We start from the raw sequence: 21,085 nt of genomic DNA, 5'->3' as shown, positions 1-21,085 counted from the left end.
AAAACCAAACACCGCATATTCTCACTCATAGGTGGGAATTGAACAATGAGAACACATGGACACAGGAAGGGGAACATCACACTCTGGGGACTGTTGTGGGGTGGGGGAAGGGGGGAGGGATAGCTTTAGGAGATATACCTAATGCTAAATGACGAGTTAATGGGTGCAGCACACCAGCATGGCACACGTATACATATGTAACTAACCTGCACACTGTGCACATGTACCCTAAAACTTAAAGTATAATAATAATAAAATAAAAAAATGTATATGATAACATGAAGATGAAAGAAGATAATTCATAAAAACTCTTATTATACTATTGGCACAAAGTATGTGCTTGAACAAAATAAATCATTATTGTTTATTGCCAAAAAAAAAAAAAAAAAAAAAAGAACTCAACCAATGCTCATGGAGGGAGCATTTAGACCAGCCCTAGCTAGAAGGGAATTACCCATCCCATCAGTCAGAACATGAATTTCAGCCAAGCCTTGCCACTGTGGGCTAAAGTGCTTGGGGGTCCAAAAGAAACTTAAAAGGCAATCTAGACCTGGAGGACTCAGGGGACATGTGACCCAGTGAGACACCAGCCAGGTGTGCTTGTGCCACCCCTCCTCCAACCCCAGGCAGTGTAGCTCTCAGCTCTGAAAGAATCCTTTCTGCTTGAGGAAAGGAGAGAAAAGAGTACAGGGGACTTTGTCTTGAAACTTGGATACCAGCTCAGCCACAGGAAAGGACACTGGGCAGAGTACTGTGGCACCCATTCCAGGCCCTAGCTCCTGAACATTTCTAGACACACCCTGGTCCAGAAGGGAACTTTCTGCCTTGAATGGATGCACTCAGTCCAGGAAGGATTCATCACCTGCTGACTAAAGAGTCCTTGGGCCCTGAATAATCAGCAACAGTAGCCTAGTACACACTGGGGGCCTTGGGTGAGACTCTTGAGATGTACTGACATCAGGTGTGACCCAGCACTTCCCTGCTGTAGTGGCCATGAGGAGAGACTCCTTCTGTTTGAGAAAAGCAGAGGGAAAAGTAAAGGGGACTTTGCCTTGCAGCTTAGGTACCAGCTCTGCCACAGCAGGGCAGAGCACCAGATAGGCTCTTGAGGTCCCAGATTCCTGGCCTTGGCTTTGATGGCATTTCTGGACCTGCCCTGAACCAAAGGGGAGCTCACTGACCTGAAGGGTAAGTCCCAAGCCTGGCAGCATGCAGCACAAGCTGACAGACGAGCCCTTGGGCCTTAACTGAACAATGTCGGTAGCCTGGCAATATCACCTGTGGGTCTGTGGTGGTGGTGGCCACGGGGAGAGAGTCCTCTGCCTGTGGAAAGGGGAGTGAAGAATGGGATGAATTTTGTCTTGTTGCTTGGGTGCCAGTTCAGCCACAATAGAATGGAGCATCACATAGATTTCTAAGGTTTCTGACTCCAGGCTCTGGCTCCTGGATGGCATTTCTTGACCTGCTCGGGATCAGGGGAACTCCCTGCTATGAAGGGAAGGACATACACCTAGCTGGCTTCACTGTCTGCTGACTGTAGTGCCTTAGGAAATTGAGTGAACATAGGCAGTAGCCAGGTAGTGGTTTGGGTGAGACCCAGTGCTATGCTGGCTTCATATCTGACTCAGCACAGTCCTAGTGGTGGAGGCCACCAGAATGCTTGTGTTATTTCTCCACCAGCTCCATGGACTCAGCACAGAGAGAGAGAGACTCTATTTGTTTAGGAGAAAGTAAGGGAAGGAAACAAGAGTCTCTGCCTGGTAATCTAGAGAATTCTTCTGGATCTTATTCAAGAACACCAAAGCAGTACCTCTAAGAGTCTGCAAGAATCACAGTATTACTTGGCTTGGGGTGACTCCCAATGCAGATATGGCTGCAGTGACCAAAAACTTAGATCACAACATTCAAGGCTCTTCAAATACCTGGAAAGCCTTCCCAAGAAAGATGGGCACAAAGAAGCGCATACTGCAAACATAAGAATAAAATAATAGGTTTCAATATTTTATTTGAAAGCCTCATGGTGGTAACCTTAAACCAAAAGTCATACAATGGATACACAAAAAAATAAAAGGCAAGAAATTAAAACACAACACAAAGGAAAATAACCTTCACTAAAAGGAAGACAGGAAGGAAGGAAAGAAAGAAGAAAAGACCACAAAATAACCAGAAAACAAATAACAAAAAGGCAGAAGTAAGTCCTTACTTATCAATAATAACATTGAAGGTAAATGGACTAAATAGAAGATTAATAGAAATAGAAAGAAACTTAAACTCTTCAATCAAAGACATAGAATGGCTGAATAGATTTAAAAACAAGACCCAAGGATCGTTGTCTGCAAGAAATACACTTCACCTATAAAGACACACACAGGCTGAAAATAAAGGGATGGAAAAAGATATTCTATGCCAACAGAAACCAAAAAAGAGCAAGAATAGCAATACTTACATCCAACAAAATAGATTTCAAGATGAAAATTACAAAAAGAGACAAAGATGCTCATTATATAATTATATATAATTCAATTCAGCAAGGGGATATAACAACCATAAATATATATGCACTCAACACTGAAGTACCTAGATATATAAAGCAAATATTACTAGAGCTAAAGGAAGTGATAGACCCCAATACAATAATAGCTGGAGACTTCAACTCTCCTCTTTCAGCATTGAACAGATCACCCAGACAGAAAATCAACAAAGAAACACTGGACTTAATCTGCACTACAGACTAAATTGACCTAATTGATATTTACAGAACACTTCATCCAATGACTTTAGAATGTACAATCTTCTCCTCAGCACATGAATCTTTCTCAAGCAAAGATGATACATTAGGCCACAAAACAAGTCTTAAAACATTCAAAAAAATCCAAATAATATCAAGTATATTCTCTGATCACAATGGAATAAAACTAGAAATCAATGGCAAGAGGAATTTTGGAAACTACAAATACATGGAAATTAAATAATATGTTCCCAAATGAACAGTATGTCAAAAAAGAAATTAAGAAGGAAATTAAAAAATTTCTTGAAACAGATGATAATGGAAACACAGAATGTCAAAACATATGGAATACAGCAAAAGCAGTACTAAGAGGAAAGCTTACAATTAATAAGTGCCTACATCAAAAAAGAAGAAAAACATCAAATAACCTAATGATGCATCTTAAAGAACAAGAAAGTCAAGAGCAAACCAAATCTAAAATTAGTAGAAAAAAGAAATAACAGGCCAGGTGTAGTGGCTCACGCGTGTAATCTCAGAACTGTGGGAGGCTGAGGTGGGCGGATCACCTGAGCTCAGGAGTTTGAGACCAACCTGGGCAACATGGCGAAACCTTGTCCCTACAAACAAATGCAAAATTAGCTGGGCATGGTGGCACATGCCTGTAGTCCCAGCTAGTCAGGAGGCTGAGGCAGGAGGATCACTTGAGCCTGGGAGACGGAGGTTGTAGTGAGCTGAGATCGTGCCACTGCACTCCAGCCTGGGTGACAGAGAGACACCCTGTCTCAAAAAAAAAAAAGAAAAGAAAAGAAAGAAAGAAAGAAAGAAGGAAGGAAGGAAGGAAGGAAGGAAGAAAGAAAGGAAGCAAGCAAGCAAGCAAGCAAGCAATAATAAAGATCACATCAGAAACAAATGAAATTGAAATGAAGAAAACAATACAAAATGTCAATGAACAAAAGGTTGTTTTTTTTTAAAAAGATAAAACAAAATGGACAAACCTTGAGCCAGATTAAGAAAAAAGAGAGAAGACCCAAATAAATAAAATAAGAAACAAAAAATGAGACATTACAAATGATAGGGCAAAAATTCAAAGGATCACTAGAGGCTACTATGAGCAACTATATGCTAATAAATTGGAAAACCTAGAATAGATAAATACCTAGACACATACAACCTACCAAGAGTGAACCATGAAGAAATCCAAAACCTGAAACGACCAATAAGAAGTAACAAGCCATTTTGGAGAGTGCAAGCCACCATAAGCCTTGGCAGCTTCCACATGGTGTTAAGTCTGTGGGCACATGGAATACAAGAGTTAAGGAGGCTTGGAAGCTTCCCCCTAGATTTCAGAAAATGTATTAGAAAGCCTGAGTGCCCAGGCAGAAGCCTGCCACAGGGGCAGAGCCCCCAGTATAGAAACTCTACTAGGGCAGTGTGGAGGAGAAATATGGGGTTGGAGGCCCAACACAGAGTCCCCAGTGGGGCACTGCCTAGTGCAGCTGTGAAAAGGGGGCCACTGCCCTGCAGACCCCAGAATGGTAGAGCCATGGACAGCTCATATCCTGAGCCTGGAGAAGTCACAGGCAGTCAAGTCCAACCCATGAGATCAGCCACAGGGCTACAACTTGCAAAGCCTAATACACCAAGCATCTAAACAGAAAGTGATACGGTTGAGTGGAAAGAGACTGCTACCTTGGGAAACTGAGGCACTTTGTAACCCATGCCTCTGCCTGCTTGCATACTGCTAAAGGGCTACTACCTGCTCCTGACCTACCTCACTCATGAGGGCAAATCCCTCATGAATGTCTTGGTGCTGTCCTTGCGATAGTGAGTGAGTTTTCATGAGATTTGTTTGTTTAAAAGTGTGTGGTACCTCCCTCATCTCTTTCTTGCTCCAACTACTGCCGTGTGACATGCCTCCTTCCGCTCTGCCTTTCACCATGACTGTAAGCTTCCTGAGGCCCTCACCAGAAGCCAAGCAGATGTTGATGCCATGCTTGTACAGCCTGCAGAACTGTGAGCACCTTTTCTTTATAAATTACCCAGCCTTGGCCAGGTGCAGTGACTCACGCCTGTAATCCCAGCAATTGGGGAGACTAAGGCAGGCGGATCACGAGATCAGGAGATTTAGACCATCCTGGCTAACACGGTGAAAGCCCGTCTCTACTAAAAATACAAAAAATTAGCCGGGCATGGTGGCGGGCGCCTGTAGTTCCAGCTACTCCGGAGGCTGAGGCAGGAGAATGGCGTGAACCCGGGAGGCGGAGCTTTCAGTGAGCCGAGATCGCGCCACTGCACTCCAGCCTGGGTGACAGAGCGAGACTCCGTCTCAAAATAAATAAATAAATAAAATAAAATAAAACAAAAAATAAAAATAAATTACCCAGCCTCAGGTATGTCTTTATAGCAACACAAGTATGGCCTAATACACCCAGCATCTAAATAGAAAATGATATGGTTGAGTGGAAAGAGACTGCTACCTTGGGAAACTGAGGCACCTTGTAACCCGTGCCTCTGCCTGCTTGCCTAGGGCTAAAGGGCTACTACTACCTGCTCCTGACCTACCTCACTCATAGAGAGGAAAGGGCAAGGCAACACTTGTGTGCTTGCAGTCTTAGTTCTTCTCACAAGTAGAAAGCAGAAGTTTTACTTTCTCCGTTTCTCTTCACTGTGTCAGAGTGGTATGTTTCTGAACTTGTTTTGAGACTGCCTGATCCCTAAGGGAGTGATTTTTTCCACTTAGTCATTTGAGGTGTCCATCTGAGGTGACGTGGAGTTTCTGCTTCATGTAAGAACTCCTCTTCTTCGCTGAGGGACTGGACCCAGAGCCACAGGAGATAGGAGTAAAGACCAAGTTCTCAAAGACAAGCACAGGATTAGGACCCCAGTCTGAACATCAAACTCTCCTGACTTAGTAAAATGGTTTTCACAGATTTCTCACATGATGTTTACCCCCAGCAGAGTTCCTCTTAGAGAGACTGTGAGGAAACAGGCATTGTCATGCATTGCTAGAAGTAATTTCAAACGGTACATCCCCTGTGGAAGGAATTTGATGCTATTTAATAGAATGACATAGGCATTAATTCTTGGAACCAGCAATCTCTTTCCTAAGAATCTATTCCAAAGATATAATGCAAATAGACAAAACAGGCATAAACACAAGGCTATTCCTGGCAGAACAATTCATAACAGCAGAAGATTAGATATAAGACAGATGTCCACCAATAGAAGGCTGATTGAGTAATCTAAGGTACTTCCTAGAGTACCATGCATGTATAAAAGGCAACGAAGATCCCTTCTCTACACTGCTATGGATTGACCTCCAGGACATATTATAAATGAAAAATGCAGTGCAAAAAAATGGAGAGAGCTGTAGTTGTTCAATATGGTGGTCACTAGCTACATGTAGCCATTTAATTTTAATAAACAAATTCAAATAAAATTATAAACTCATACCTCACTCATACTCACCATGTTTCAGGCGCTCAACAGCCTCAGGTAAACTAGTGGCTACTGTGTTGGACAGTGCAGATACAGACAATTTTCATCAATGCAGAAATTTCCATTGGATAGTGGTGGTGTAGAATATGCCACCTTCTACTTGTGTCAGGGAGGAAATAAATACACACATCACATTTGCTTATATTTTTTAAAACTGGAAGATTAAAACAAAAACTGATAAAAATGATTATCTATAAGGGCACAGAGGAGCAATTCAGGATGGAAGCCAAGATGTGTATCATCTTCAAAATGTAATGCATAATTACTGGCTATGTACACTAAAAAAGCAACAAACTACAAGCAGTTGATTAGTACCCAGATTGAGTCCTCTAAAAATATTCCCCATGAAAAGAAACCAGGCTCTCTCAGAGAGACAGATGATTCCAGGTCTGGGGTCAGGATTGTACCAGATAAGCCTGGACCAAATTATCATACCAGAAAGCATGTCAAAAAGATTCAGAAACCAAGCTGAGGAGGCTCTCACTGGACAAAAATGAAACAATTTGAACATCAAAGAGATTAGTGACTGCAATGGTTTAAAACAAATTATATACAGGAACATGTCTGAGTCACAAGAAAAGAAAAACAAAACACGAAAAATACCAACTCACTACTCATCTTTGGAAGCTCCTATGGAAACAACTATTCGTTCTGAAAAGTGAAAATACTGCAAAAGAATTAAACATTCATCCTTCACTTCTTGTGTGCTCCATACCTCAGTGAATCCTAATAGTTGACGGCATAGGGGCAAGTTATGTTATAGGAAACACCCAGCTAATAAATGCAGAATAAATTGTAAAATTACAACATCACCATTTTGCAACTTCTAATGAAATACAGCTCTAGACAACAATCTTCAGAAAGTGGAAAAAACCCTGAGGAGAAAAACACATGGAAAATGTTATAATGGAGGGATTGGGCTGACAAAATCTGAGCCCAGTGATCAACCTGAACTTCACAGTAGAGGAGATAAACAGACATGATGAGGCTCCTGCTGTGCTATTACCTAAATGTTTGTGTCCCACCACCACCCCCAGTTTATATGTTAAAAGCCTAATCTCCAATGTGATGGTATTTGGGGATGGGGCCTTTGAAAGGAATTAGGTCATGAGGACACAGCCCTCATGATGAGATTAGTGCCCTTGTAATAAAAGACATGAGAGCTTGTTTCCTTTCCACATGCACACACCAAGGAAAGGCCATGTGAGGACTACACAGGGGACCCTTAACCTGAATCCAACCATGCTGGCACCCTGATCTCAGACTTGCAGCCTCCAGACCCATGAGAAATACATACTTGTTGTTTGATATGGTTTGGATTTGTGTCCCCACCCAAATCTCATGTTGAATTGTAATCCCCAATGTTGGAAGAGGGGCCTGGTGGGAGGTGACTGGATCATGGGGGCATACTTCCCCGTTGTTGTTCTCATGATAGGGAATGAGTTCTCACAAGATCTGGTTGAATAAAAGTATGTGGCACTTCCCCCTTCACTCTCTTCCTCCTTCTTTGACCATGTAAGATGTGCCTGCTTCCCCTTCGCCTTCTGCCAGGATTATAAGTTTCCTGAGTTTCTCAGCCATGCCTCCAGTATAGCCTGCAGGACTGTGAGTCAATTAAACCTCTTTTCTTTATAAATTATCTAGTCTCAGGTAGTTTTTTATAGCAATGTGAGTATGGACTAATACACTGTTTAACCCACCACTGTATGGTAACTTGTTACAGCAGCCTGAAGTGACTAAGATAACATATAAGGCTCTAAGAAGGACAGTCATGTGCTGCATAACAATGTTTTGGTCAACTCCAGAACACATATGTAACAGCAGTCCCATAAGATATAATGGAGCCAAAAAATTCCTATCACGTACTCACGTAGCTGTCCTAACTGTCATATCACAATATATTCTTCACATGCAATTATGTACAGTACATAATACTTATTAATGATAATAAATGACTGTTACTGGTTTATGTATTTACTACACTTTTTATTGTTATTTTAGAATGTATTCCTTCTACCTATTAAAAAAAGTTAACTATAAAACAGCTTCATGCAGGTCCTTCAAAAGGTATTCCAGAAGAAGGTATTGTTATCTTAGGAGATGACAGCTTTATGTGTGCTATTGTCCCTTAAGACCTCCCAGTGGGACGAGATTAGTGGTGGAAGACAGTGATAGTGATGATCCTGACCCTGTATAGGCCTAGACTAATGTGTGTGTTTGTGTCTTAGTTTTTAACACAAAAGTTTAAAAAGTAAATATAAATAAATAAGTAAATATAAATATAAATAAATAAATAAGTAAAAGAAAGGTAACAGAATAAGGATATAAAGAAAGAAAATATTTTTGCATATCTGTACAATGTGTGTTTTTAGTTAGTGTTATTACAAAAGTAAAAAAGTTTAAAAACGTTAAAAGTTTATAAAGTTAAAAAGTTACAGTAAGCTGAGGTTAATTTATTATTGAAGAAAAAAATACTATTTTATAAATGTAATGTAGCCTAATTGTACAGTGTTTGTAAAATCTACAGTAGTGTATAGTAATGTCCTAAGCCTTCATATTCACTCACCACTCACTCACAGACTCACCTAGAGCAACTTCAAGTCCTGCAAGTCACCAATACACATGTATAGATGTATATATTTTTAATCTTTTATATCATATTTTTACTGTACTTTTTCTATGTTTAGATATGCTTAGATACACAAATACTGACCTTTGTGCTACAGTTCCCTAGATTATTCAATACAGTAACATGTTGTATGAATTTTTAGCCTAGGAGCAATAGGCTGTATAGCCTAAGTAGGTAGTAGGCCACACCATCTAGGTTTGTGTAAGTGCACTCTATGATGTTCACACAATGACAAAATCTCCTAATGATGCATTTCTCAGAATGTATCTCTGTGGCTAAGTGACACATGACTGTACATAATGCCACATCTAAGACACCCTTGTCAAAAAAATTTAAATAGGATTAAGTTTTTAACTCTAATTACCTTTTACTTTAACTCTAATTACCAATTTAAAGGAAACTGAGTAACATGAACAACACAATAGGGATACAATCAGCAAAACTGAGAATGTAAACTCCAGCACCTTAAGCAAATAAATTGGAAAGTTAAAAAGAGAGAGAAAGGATCTTGTCTATATTAAAAGAAACTTAAAACTTGAGAGAAAATTAAATCAAACAGAAATTAAAACAGAAAAATGAGATACTATATACTAATCACACATCCATCAGAACAACAAAAGCTACCAAGGTATACCAAGTGTCAGCGAGGATGTAGAGCAGTGAAACTATGACACTGCTGATACAAACATAAATTAGAATAACCACTTTGAAAACTGCTTAGCTGTATATGCTGAGCTGAACATACACATACCCTATGACTCAGAAATTCTATTCTTAGGCCGAGGACCGGTACACGCACATGAAAAATGAAAATAAATGTCCATTCAAAGATACGTAGAGAAATAAAAAAGGGCGCCAGACGGCCGACTAGATACAGCTAGGAGGAATGTCTCCCACAAAGGGACAGGGCATCAGGAAGACTAGCACACTCCTAGCAGATCTTGAGGGAAGGCATTGAGAGCAGACAGAAGGGAGATACAGATACTGGGTGGAAGCGGGAGGAAGCTGGGAACGCTGCTCAGGGCTACCATACACCAGGTCATTCCTGGTCCCCAGTGACTCCTGGGGAAGGGGTTGAACAGGCAAGGAGCAACCCACTCTCGCCATGGGCCTCTGGAATCCCTGCAGGAGAAGACCCCTTGACCACCATGGACACTTGAATTGGCAGTGAGAGCTACTCAGAGAACTGGCAGGGGCAGAACTCCAGCTGGAGTGGAGCCCAGAGAGTTTGGTACAGGAGCATCTGTAGTGGAGCATGGCCATGGTTGCCCATCTCCCTAGGCTTGACTCACTCCTATAGAAGACTTTAGCCTTAGGGGAACTGTCGGACCTGAACGCTGCAGGGCAATCGTGCCCATAAGACACGGCTGGTCTGACCTGAACACCCCTCAGTCTGTTGGCCTCTCCTGGGGCCCCAGCCTGGTCATGCCTGCTTGCAGTGCAGCCCCCGGGTATCTCCTGCAGGCCCATGTCATAGCCCCTGCGCTAGCAGACTGCTCCTGACTGGCAGAGTGCTCCAGCAGAGAAAAGCAGCCCCAGTGGACTCGCTCCAGCCCACCTGTACCCTACCCCGACTGCGGACTCCCCAATGCAGCTTTGCCTGCACACTCGCCCATGGCCACCCTCTACATTGCTTTGCTGTTGTGTGTGTGTATCAGCAGATGCAGTCTTCCCTCCTTCACCAGCACATGTGTGCATGTGCGGTCTGCAATGCAACTGCTGCTGGCTGAGTACACCCTACCCCTCCCCCTGCCTCCCTCCTGCCACATCGCCATTGTTGTCGGAGCATTGGCAGGCACGGAGCCTGCCAGCCTCCTCCCTGCCAGCACCAAAATTGCTGTTAGCATAAAACTACGCATGGAGAAAAGCAGACCCACACCTGCCCTGAGTGGCCACTGCCACCCACGGGAACTTGTACAGAGAGTGCAAACACCACCACCAGCATGAAGGTGTGCACAGTCACTGGCTGGGGCCCCATCCCCCTGAGCCGTGCTGTCAATGCCAGCTGCTGCTGCAAATGCGTGCATGAAGGCTGACACCCTGGCATCCATGAGCACCCTGTTGCAGCCAGGCAGTGTGCATCCTACCACACTGCAGCTGCAGCTGCTACTGGCATGTGTGAACAAGGACGGATTCCACTGCCACCATGCTACAAAGTGTTTGCAGATGACATGATCCTATATCTAGAAAACCCCATAGTCTTGGCCCAGAAGCTCCTTAAGCTGATAAACAATGTCGGCAAAGTCTCAATATCCAAAATCAACATATAAAAATTGAAGGCTGGGTGCAGTGGCTCATGCGTATAATCCCAGAACTTTGGGAGGCTGAGGCAGGCAGATGACTTGAGGTCAGGAGTTCAAGACCAGCCTAGCCAACATGGTAAAACCCCGTCTCCACTAAAAATACAAAAATTAGCCAGGCGTGGTGGTGTGTGCCTGTGATACCAGCTACTCAGGAGGCTGAGGAAGAAGAATCACTTGAACCCGGGAGGTGGACGTTGCAGTGAGCCGAGATCATGCCACTGCATTCCAGGCTGGGTGACAGAGCGAGACTCTTGTCTCAAAAAAAAAAAAAAAAAAATCACTAGCATTCCTATACACCAACAACAACCAAGCCTAGAGCCAAATGAAGACACGATCCCATTCGCAATTGCCACAAAAAGAATAAAATACCTAGGAATATGGCTAACCAGGGAGGTTAAAAAAAAAAATCTCTACAATGGGAATTACGAAACATCGCTCAAAGAAACCAGAGATGACAAACAAATGGAAAAACATTCCATGCTCACGGACAGGAAAAATTAATATCAAGAAAATGGTCATACTGCCCAAAGCAATTGACAAGTTCAATGCTATTCCTATCAAACTACCAATGACATTCTTCACAGAACTAGAAAAAAACTACTTTAAAATCCATATGGAACCCCAAAGAGCCCAAATAGCCAAAGAAATCCTAAGCAAAAAGAATAAAGCAAGAGGCATCACACTCTCCAACTTCAAACTATACTACAGGGCTACAGTAACCAAAACAGCATATTAGTGGTACAAAAACAGACATATAGACTAATAGAACAGAATAGAGAGCTCAGAAATAAGGTTGCACACCTACAACCATATGATCTTTTGAGAAAGTTGACAAAAACAAGCAAAGGGACTCCCTATTCAATAAGTGGTGCTGGGATACCCTTATGCAGAAGATTGAAACTGGATCCCTTCCTTACACTATATACAAAAATCAACTCAAGATGGATTAAAGACTTAAATGTAAAACCCAATACTATAGAAATCCTAGAAGACAACCTAGGCAATACCATTCTGGACATAGGAACGGGCAAACATTTCATGATGAAGACATCAAAACAACTGCAATAAAAGCAAAAGTTGACAGATGGAATCTAATTAAACTAAAGGGCTTCTGCACAGCAAAAGAGACTATCAACAGAGTAAACAGACAACCTACAAAATGGGAGAAAATATCTGCCAACTATGCATCTGACATAAGTCTAATATCCAGCATCTATAAAGAACTTAAACAAATTTACAAGAAAAAAACAACTCCATTAAAAAATGGGCAAAGGACATGAACAGTTTTCAAAAGAAGACATACATGTGGCCAACAAACATATGAATAAAAGCTCAATATTACTGATCATTAGAGAAATGCAAATCAAAACCACAATGAGATACCATCTCCAACAGTCAGCTGGCTATTATTAAAAATCACAAAATAACAGATGCTGGCAAGGTTGCAGAGAAACGAGAATACTTATACACTGTTGGTGGGAGGGTAAATTCGTTCAACCATTGTGGAAAGCAGTGTGATGATTCCTCAAAGAGCAGAAAACAGAACTACCATTCAACCCAGCAATTCCATTACTGGGTATACACCCAAAGGAATATAAATTGTTCTGTCATAAAGACACATGCTACTTGCAGCAGTATTCACAATAGCCAAGACATGGAATCAACAGAAATGCCCAGCAATGGTAGACTGGATAAGGAAAATGTGGTACATATACACCATAGAATACTATGCAGCCAGAAAAAAAGAACGAAATAATGTCCTTTGAAGCAACATGGATGGAGCTGGAGGCCATTATCCTTAGCAAACTATGCAGGAACAGAAAACCAAATACCACATATTCTCACTTATATGTAGGAGCTAAATGGTGAGAACACATGGGCACAAAGAGGAGTACAACGGACACTGAGGCCTACCAGAGGGTGGAGGGTGGGAGAAGGGAGATGATCAGAAAAAGTAATGGGTACTAGGCTTATTACGTGGGTCACGAAATAATCTGTACAACAATCCCCTGTGACACGAGTTTACTTATATAACAAACCTGCACATGAGCCCCTGAACCTAAAATAACAGTTAAAAAAAGATATGTAGAAGACATTCATAGCACTATCATTCATAATAAGTCAAACACTGAAAAACAGCCATATCCCCATAATAGATACATTTATTGCAAAATATCCACACAACATAATATTACACATTAATGAGAATGAATGATCTACAACTATAGACAACAATAAATGTAAAATTCATGGTAAGATGCTGAAGGAGCCAGACAGAAAAAAAGCACATTTTGTATGATTTAGGAAATTTTCCTCTATTCTTTCAGTACAGTTTGGGGCTGGATAAGAAAATCAACACACCATTTCTTTTCATTTGAAGGTACTTAGTACACTCTTATGTTACCTGCAGGTTAACCTCAGGAAAACATCCATCCTAAGCCCTTGAAAAGTGATTCACTACACATAGTAACAAGGCTAATGCCAAGTTTAATGAACAGGGAGCTGGGAGCAAGACAGGACACATACTTGGGGCACAGTGACAGATCTAAACGATTAACTCTAGATGGTGACCTTGGGTAATCACCATACCTCACAAATGCTTTTTCTTCTTCCTAGGTGTATTGGTCAGGAGTGTGAGCTCTGGAGACAGAATAGAGACAAGCCCTAGTTCTGCCATGTAAAGACTGAGTGACTTTAAATACTTTTACTTCACCTTATAGTCACTCATTTGCTACATCCATAAAACTGGCATTATACAGTACATAATGTAGAAGACAAAACATTAAAAATATATTTATTAACTTGTGTTTGACATGCACACGTATGTTTATTGCGGCATTATTCACAATAGCAAAGACTTGGAACCAACCCAAATGTCCAACAATGATAGACTGGATTAAGAAAATGTGGCACATATACACCATGGAATACTATGCAGCCATAAAAAATGATGAGTTCACGTCCTTTGTAGGGACATGGATGAAATTGGAAATCATCATTCTCAGTAAACTATCGCAAGAACAAAAAACCAAACACCGCATATTCTCACTCATAGGTGGGAATTGAACAATGAGAACACATGGACACAGGAAGGGGAACATCACACTCTGGGGACTGTTGTGGGGTGGGGGGAGGGGGGAGGGATAGCATTGGGAGATATACCTAATGCTAGATGACGGGTTGGTGGGTGCAGCGCACCAGCATGGCACATGTATACATATGTAACTTACCTGCACATTGCGCACATGTACCATAAAACCTAAAGTATAATAATAATAATAATAATAATAATAATAATAAAAGAAAAAAAAAGAAAAAAAAAAAAAAAAAAACTTGTGTTTGAGTTTTTAAAAAGATAAATGGTGAGTAATCACATTATTAAAAAAATTCTCCTACAGAGATGTTGGGGAAAAAAAGCTTAATAGTCTTACAGCTGAATCATATTCATCAACCAACATATTTTTTAAATCACTTATTGTTATTATTACTAATATTAGTTATAGTAGAACTAAATAACTTGAGAACATCTCAAAGCACTTGGAAGGTCTGATCTCAGAAAACAGCACCACCACTTCTCTGCATGGCCAAACAAAAAGCCCAGGGGTTCTCCTTAACTCTCCCTTATCTTCACACACCCCAGGCACACAGCCACTGCAGGTCCTACCTGCCCGACCTGCAAACATGCCCTGTCCAGGTCCATCCCTCCCTTTGTACATAGCTGCAGCCCTGGCCTCATCCACACACATCCCTCTCCTGGACTTCTGCAATATTTTCCTAATGGTTATCCCCACTCCCTATCTTGTCCCTCTCCAGCCCATTCTCCACACAGCAGCCAGAGTCAGCTTCCACATCAAGAATCAGATCACATCACTCCCATACTCTAACCCTCCACACTCAGAATAAAACTCAAACTCCTGTCAGGCGCGGTGGCTCACGCCTGTAGTCCCAGCACTTTGGGAGGCCAAGGCGGGCGGATCACGAGGTCAAGGAGATCGAGACCATCCTGGCTAACACGGCGAAACCCCATCTCTACTAAAAATACAAAAAATTAGCTGGGCTTGGTGGCCGGCGCCTGTAGTCCCAGCTACTCGGGAGGCTGAGGCAGGAGACTGGCGTGAACCGAGGAGGCGGAGCTTGCAGTGCGCCGAGATTGCGCCACTGCACTCTATCTAGCCTGGGCGACAGAGCGAGACTCCGTCTCAAAACAAACAAACAAACAAACAAACAAAAACCTCAAACTCCTTACAGGACTGAAACCATGTGGCTCCTGTCTACCCTTTCGATCTCATCTCCCACCTGTCTGCACTTATGTGCCAGGCTCCAGCCACTCCAGCTTGTCCTCTGCTCCTGGATCAATGGTGTCCACACACGGCACAGGGACACTAACAAAATGGCCTCTCCATGCCTGGCTTCTTCTTATCGTTCAGGACTCAGCTCAAGTGTCACTTCCTGAGAAGGAGCCTCACTGACAACCCCATCTATAATAATCCCTGTCTCAGTCATTTTCTACTCCACCTGTTTATTTTCTTCAAAACACATATCCTCATATGAAATCACATGGCTTATTGACTTGTTTACCTGCTTACTGCCACTTTTCCCAAACTAGAATGATACCTCCAGGGACCCTGCCTATCTTATTCTCTGTGCTATTTCCTCAGTGCCTACTTTAGTACTTCACATATAATCGCTGAAATAATATTACTTAATTGAAGGAACTGTTGCCTATTTAACAGACCAAAGAAGACAGATATTTAAGCTGAGTAGCAGGAGCAACTATCAATGAAATTAGATATTAAATGATTTAAAACTATAAGAAGATCTTGTACATCCATAGCAGTGCTTTTCAAACATGGATGATGTTATAGTCTGAATATCTGTGACCCCCCCCGCCTCAAATTCATATTAAAATCTAATACCAAGGTGATGGTATTAGAAGGTGAGGCTATGAGAGGTTTTCAGGTCATTAGGGCTCTATCTTCATATATGAGATTAATGCTCTTATCAAAGAGACTCCAGAGAGCTAGCTAGCCCCTTCCACCAGGGGAGGTTATAGTGAGAAGTCATCCATCTATGAAGGAAGTGGGCCCTCACCAAAACACTGAAGCTGCCAATGCCTTAATTTTGGATTTCTCAGCCTCCAGAACTGTGAGAAATAAATTTCTGTTGTTTATCAGCTACCGAGTTATGATATTTTGTTATAGTAGCTCAGAATGCACTAAGATGAGTACCAGACCAACTGAAGATATTATTTTAAATGGAGACACCTCCCATCCCACCTCCCTGGTTTTGATTCAGCAGATCTAAGGTAGGTCCAAGTATCTGCTATTTTAACGAGCACCTCCTGATGAATTTGATGAAGTGATCCATAGACCACACTTGGAAAAATCCTGACCTCAACATTTCACATTTGGCCAGGCGCAGTAGCTCACGTCTGTAATCCCAGCACTTTGGGAGGCCAAGGTGGGCAGATCACTTGAGGTCAGGAATTCAAGACCAGCCTGGCCAACATGGTGAAACCCTGTCTCTACCAAAAATTCAAAAATTAGCTGGGTGTGGTGGTAGGCACCTGTAATCCCAGCTACTCAGGATACTAAGGCAGGAGAATAGCTTGAACCAGGAGGCAGAGGTTGCAGTGAACCAAGATCACGCCTCTGCACTCCAGCCTGGGTGACAGAGCGAGACTCCATCTCAAAAAAAAAAAAAAAAAAAAAACAGTTCACACTTGAGCACCATTAATTTAATGCCTACCATGCAGAGTTCTGGGACATCTGGAATATCCCTATTAATGTAATTACTCAAATGTACACTACTTTTCTAAGGAGGAGGGAAGATTGCTTTCCCACATGAGATCACACTTAAACTCCAGAGTATTCTGGGTGGTCAGGAGTATTGGGTATTTTTATCCTGTTGTATAGACTAATCTGAAGGAAGGGTAGTGACTTACCTAAAGTGTCCCCATGATGGGATCTGGATCTCTTGACTTTTGCTTCAGTAGCCTGTCTAGCAGATTCAACACCACACCTCATTCTTCTCCACAAACTACTGGTTCTGTGCTGCAGAGTCAACACCCTTGTCTGATGTTACACTAGATGGGAGAGTAAGAGGACAAGAAAGCACAAGGAATGAGTAGGAAGGTAAGAGGATGAAAAAGCACATGAAAAACAGGGGATGGGGTGATGATGGCTGTCCTGTCCCCATTCAGTTACTTGGAAGCTGTGCAATGATGCTTTTCGTCTTCCTCAGCTCCATCCCACAACCCTCTCCCCCACACAGAATGACAGTGAAGTTGTCACCTAGTGGAAATGTGGGCTTATCCCTGCTTGCTATTACAATTCCAAGTATTCTCTCTGTAGTCATGCTATCACATTAATATCTGACACGAAAACCACAATCCGTAAGTGAACAAATCAATAAATTGGACTTCCTCAAAGTCAAAAACTTTTGCTTTTCCAAAAATATGGATAAGAAAATGAAAATACAAGTCCCTGACTAGGAGAAAGTGTTTAAAGTCCTATATCTGATGAAGGACTTGTATCCAGAATATAGAAAATATCACAAAAGTCAGAGGAAAACAGACAAGTAAATAAATGGGCAAAATATTTGAATAGACATTTCACTAAAGAAGATATATATATATACAAATGTCAAGTAAACACATGAAAAGATACTCAACAACGTTAATCGTTAGGGAAATGTAAATGAAAACTGCAATGAGATACTACTATATTCTTGTAAGAATGGCCAAAATTAAAGAGACTGACCATATCAAGCACTGGCAAGGTTGGGGAGGATAAAACTCTCATACACTGCTGGTGACAGCAGTGGTACAACCACTTTGGAAACAGCTTGGCAGTTTCTTACAATGTTAACCTTATATCTACCATATATCCAGCAATTGCACTCCTAAATATTTACCCCAAAGAAAGAACACGTATGTCTGTGAAAAGACTTATTCACATATGTTCAGCTTTATTTATAAGTGTCCCAAATTAGAAACAACCCAAATATCCATCAACAGGTGAATGGATAAAACAAATAGTGGTATAGCCATATACTGGAATGCTATTAAGCAATAACAAAGAATAAACTATTGATATATGCAACGAAATGGATAAATCTAAAATTAAATAGGGTGAATGAAAAAAGCCAGATTCCTCTTAAAAAAACCTCTCTATGATTCCACTTAAATACATTTCTAGGACATAAAACCAAATCTATAGTGACAGAAATGTGTTTGCCTGGAGACAGGGCGGTAGGAGGGGTAGGGAGCCCAGGTACTATAGAACTGAAAATGTTATTTCCTAGGAAATAATAATAATAATAATAATAATAATAATAATAATAATAATACTTAGGCTTATCTGGTTATTTTAGGAGATGTGACTAGGTATCATTATAATTGGGCAAACTATCAAGTAATTGTTATTTTCAAAAATACTAAATTCTTGTACCTGACATTTAACTAACACTTAATAAATTCCTGGCCTCTTAAAAAATTACATTGCAGAGTGGATGAAAACACGCTAACCATGAAAGCATGCATATTACAATCTCAAATTGCTATGAAGACCTTCTAACCACCTGCATATTTCAACTTCCATCCGAGATACATGGGAATAATGAATTATTATTTATACAGTCAGAAAACTATGTGTAAATTTATTACAAATGCATGTTAAATATCAAGTTTCTTCCCCAACTGAACAATTCATTGCTTTAAGAAAGGTATCTCCAAATGGGCCTCAAGGGATACTACAAAGCATGTAGCTGCTGATGCACGCAATGAAGTCCACCTGTTGAGCCTCTTTTCCAGTGATGAGATCAAACTGGCTGCTCTACTTTTAGACTACTTTGTGAACTACACAGCTACTATTCTGCAACACACTTCTGTTCAGATCTGTGAACTCACTTGAGCCAGGCATCATATCCCACCAAGGATGGAAGTGCTAGAGATCTCCTGAGGACTGCTGTCCTTCAAGTCTGAAGTAGAAGCTTCAGCAGTCATCATGACCTAGATCATCAGAATCCACCTCCTTCAGACACCTGATATAAGTTTAGTTGCCCCCATGAAGTGCTTCCTGGGGAGAGACAGACTCCAGCAATCACTATGCTTTATTGAAGTGACTCTGTGCCTGCAACCATGCTGGGCACTGAATTAGTGACCAATGACACTGATACAATTGGGTAGTGATCATAACAACAGAAGGTACAACGAGTTTCTCACCAGAGCCTTTTCTTCTCCTTTCCATCTATCACCTAATAACAGCTTTAAAAAAGAATGATGAAACTGCCTGAACCCTTGGTAGAGGAACACAACTACTACCAACTTGTAGCCCAACACCAAGGAATCTGGCAGTGGGGACACATACCCCATCTTTCCCTCACTCACTTGCTAGTATCTCCCATTGGCCAAACCCAACTGGAAGCCTAAGGAGAAGGGATCTGAGTTGATGTAATCTATAAGGATCAGAGCTGTGAAGCACAGAGTAGGGTGATGAGGGGTGGAAGCTTTGAAGAGACAAATTGAGGCTATCCAGCACAATATCTAATATACAACTGTGCTGTAGGCTGAATAACACTCCTCTACCCCAAAGAAATCCATGTCCTAATCTCTGGAACAAGTGAATATGTTACATTACATGGTAAAATGGACTTTACAGATGTGATTAAGTTAATGATCTTAAAATGGTGAGGTTATTCTGGATGATATGGGTTATTCTGGATCATATCTGAATAACACTCCTCTACCCAAAAGAAATCCATGTCCTAATCTCTGGAACAAGTGAATATGTTACATTACATGGTAAAATGGACTTTACAGATGTGATTAAGTTAATGATCTTAAAATGGTGAGGTTATTCTGGATCATATGGGTGGGCCTGATATAATTACAAGGGTCTTTACGAGGGAAATAGGGAGGCAATAAAATCGGAGAAGTAGATGTGACCACAATATGGAGGTTAGAGTAATGTGAGGGCATGAGCCAAGGAATGCCAGCAGCTTCTAGAAGCTGGAAAAAAACGAAAATGCATTCTACACTAGAACTTCCAGAAGGAACATAGCCCTGCTGACACCTTGATTTTAGCCCAGTGAGACCTACTTTGGACTTTTGAACTCCAAAACTGTAAAATAATAAATTTGTGTTGTTTTCAAAAAATAAAAGAAAAGAAATAGCCTGAATCCATAAAGCACCCATCGTCCCATAACAACCACAGGGCTACCTATCATCTTGCACCTGTGTTATCACTGCAGGTTGCAGCAATCCTGTGGGTGTGCATTCTTATCCTCATTTTACAGAAGGGGACGCTGGGCTCAGAGAGTCCTTACCTGTCTGATCCTCCCACGTCCCGCCTTTATAGAAAGTTGCCCCAGGACACCCGGAGCAAGACATCACACTCACTGGGGCGAGGAGGGTCCCAGCTCTCTCTCTCTCTCATGAGACCGCCAGGGCAACTTGTGCCAAAGCAGGAACGAGGGAACTTGGATCTGGGCTCCTTTCGTCTCTCCACACCCCAGGAAGGTTCAGCCCCCACCGCGGGGCACCCACACCCTCAGCTGAGTCCCAAACACCTGAAGGCGGGACCCTGCTCTTCCTGCCCGGCCATGTTGGTCTCTATTTTAAAAGTCTTCACGGTCGCCGTTATGACGTCAGGTTTCTATGGCAACCGTGATACGCAGGCTGGTCCAGCACACCGGAAATGCCATAGAGTGGCCTTTTGACTCCTTGGCTTTCACAAAGAGAAAATGCCTTCACTCTTCAGGCGGCTTCCTGGGTAGCTATAATAATTAGAGGAACTAGGCTGGGACAGAGCCAATTGATAGAATTCTGCCAGGTTTGATGGAACAATATCCCGGTTGTCAGTAGTTTTGTTTAAAAGTGACAGTAGAGGAATATCACCAGTGCACAGAGACCTGGAGCTCTTGGAG

The 21,085-nt window shown here is 41.7% G+C and overlaps 1 long non-coding RNA gene across 7 annotated transcripts in view; it reads right to left on the bottom strand.

The window, feature by feature from the left end:
* Window positions 1–20,802, bottom strand: part of LOC129025219 (uncharacterized) — a 105,538-nt gene extending 84,736 nt beyond the window's left edge. For 3 of the 7 annotated variants that reach the window (XR_010125528.1, XR_010125527.1, XR_010125529.1), the window contains exons 1-2: window positions 20,486–20,802; window positions 17,103–17,243 (exon numbers count right to left, since the gene is read on the bottom strand). This is a non-coding gene — a long non-coding RNA (uncharacterized LOC129025219). The remainder of the gene's footprint in view (window positions 1–17,102; window positions 17,244–20,485) is intronic. The other 4 variants (XR_010125526.1, XR_008497191.2, XR_010125530.1 and 1 more) reach the window with 4 other exon arrangements.
* Window positions 20,803–21,085: the final 283 nt, after the last annotated feature.

This window comes from Pongo pygmaeus, chromosome X, assembly GCF_028885625.2.
Source record: "Pongo pygmaeus isolate AG05252 chromosome X, NHGRI_mPonPyg2-v2.0_pri, whole genome shotgun sequence".
Taxonomy (NCBI): domain Eukaryota; kingdom Metazoa; phylum Chordata; class Mammalia; order Primates; family Hominidae; genus Pongo; species Pongo pygmaeus.
Note: the sequence above shows the minus strand (reverse complement) of the source record. Positions and strands in the feature narration are given on the sequence as shown.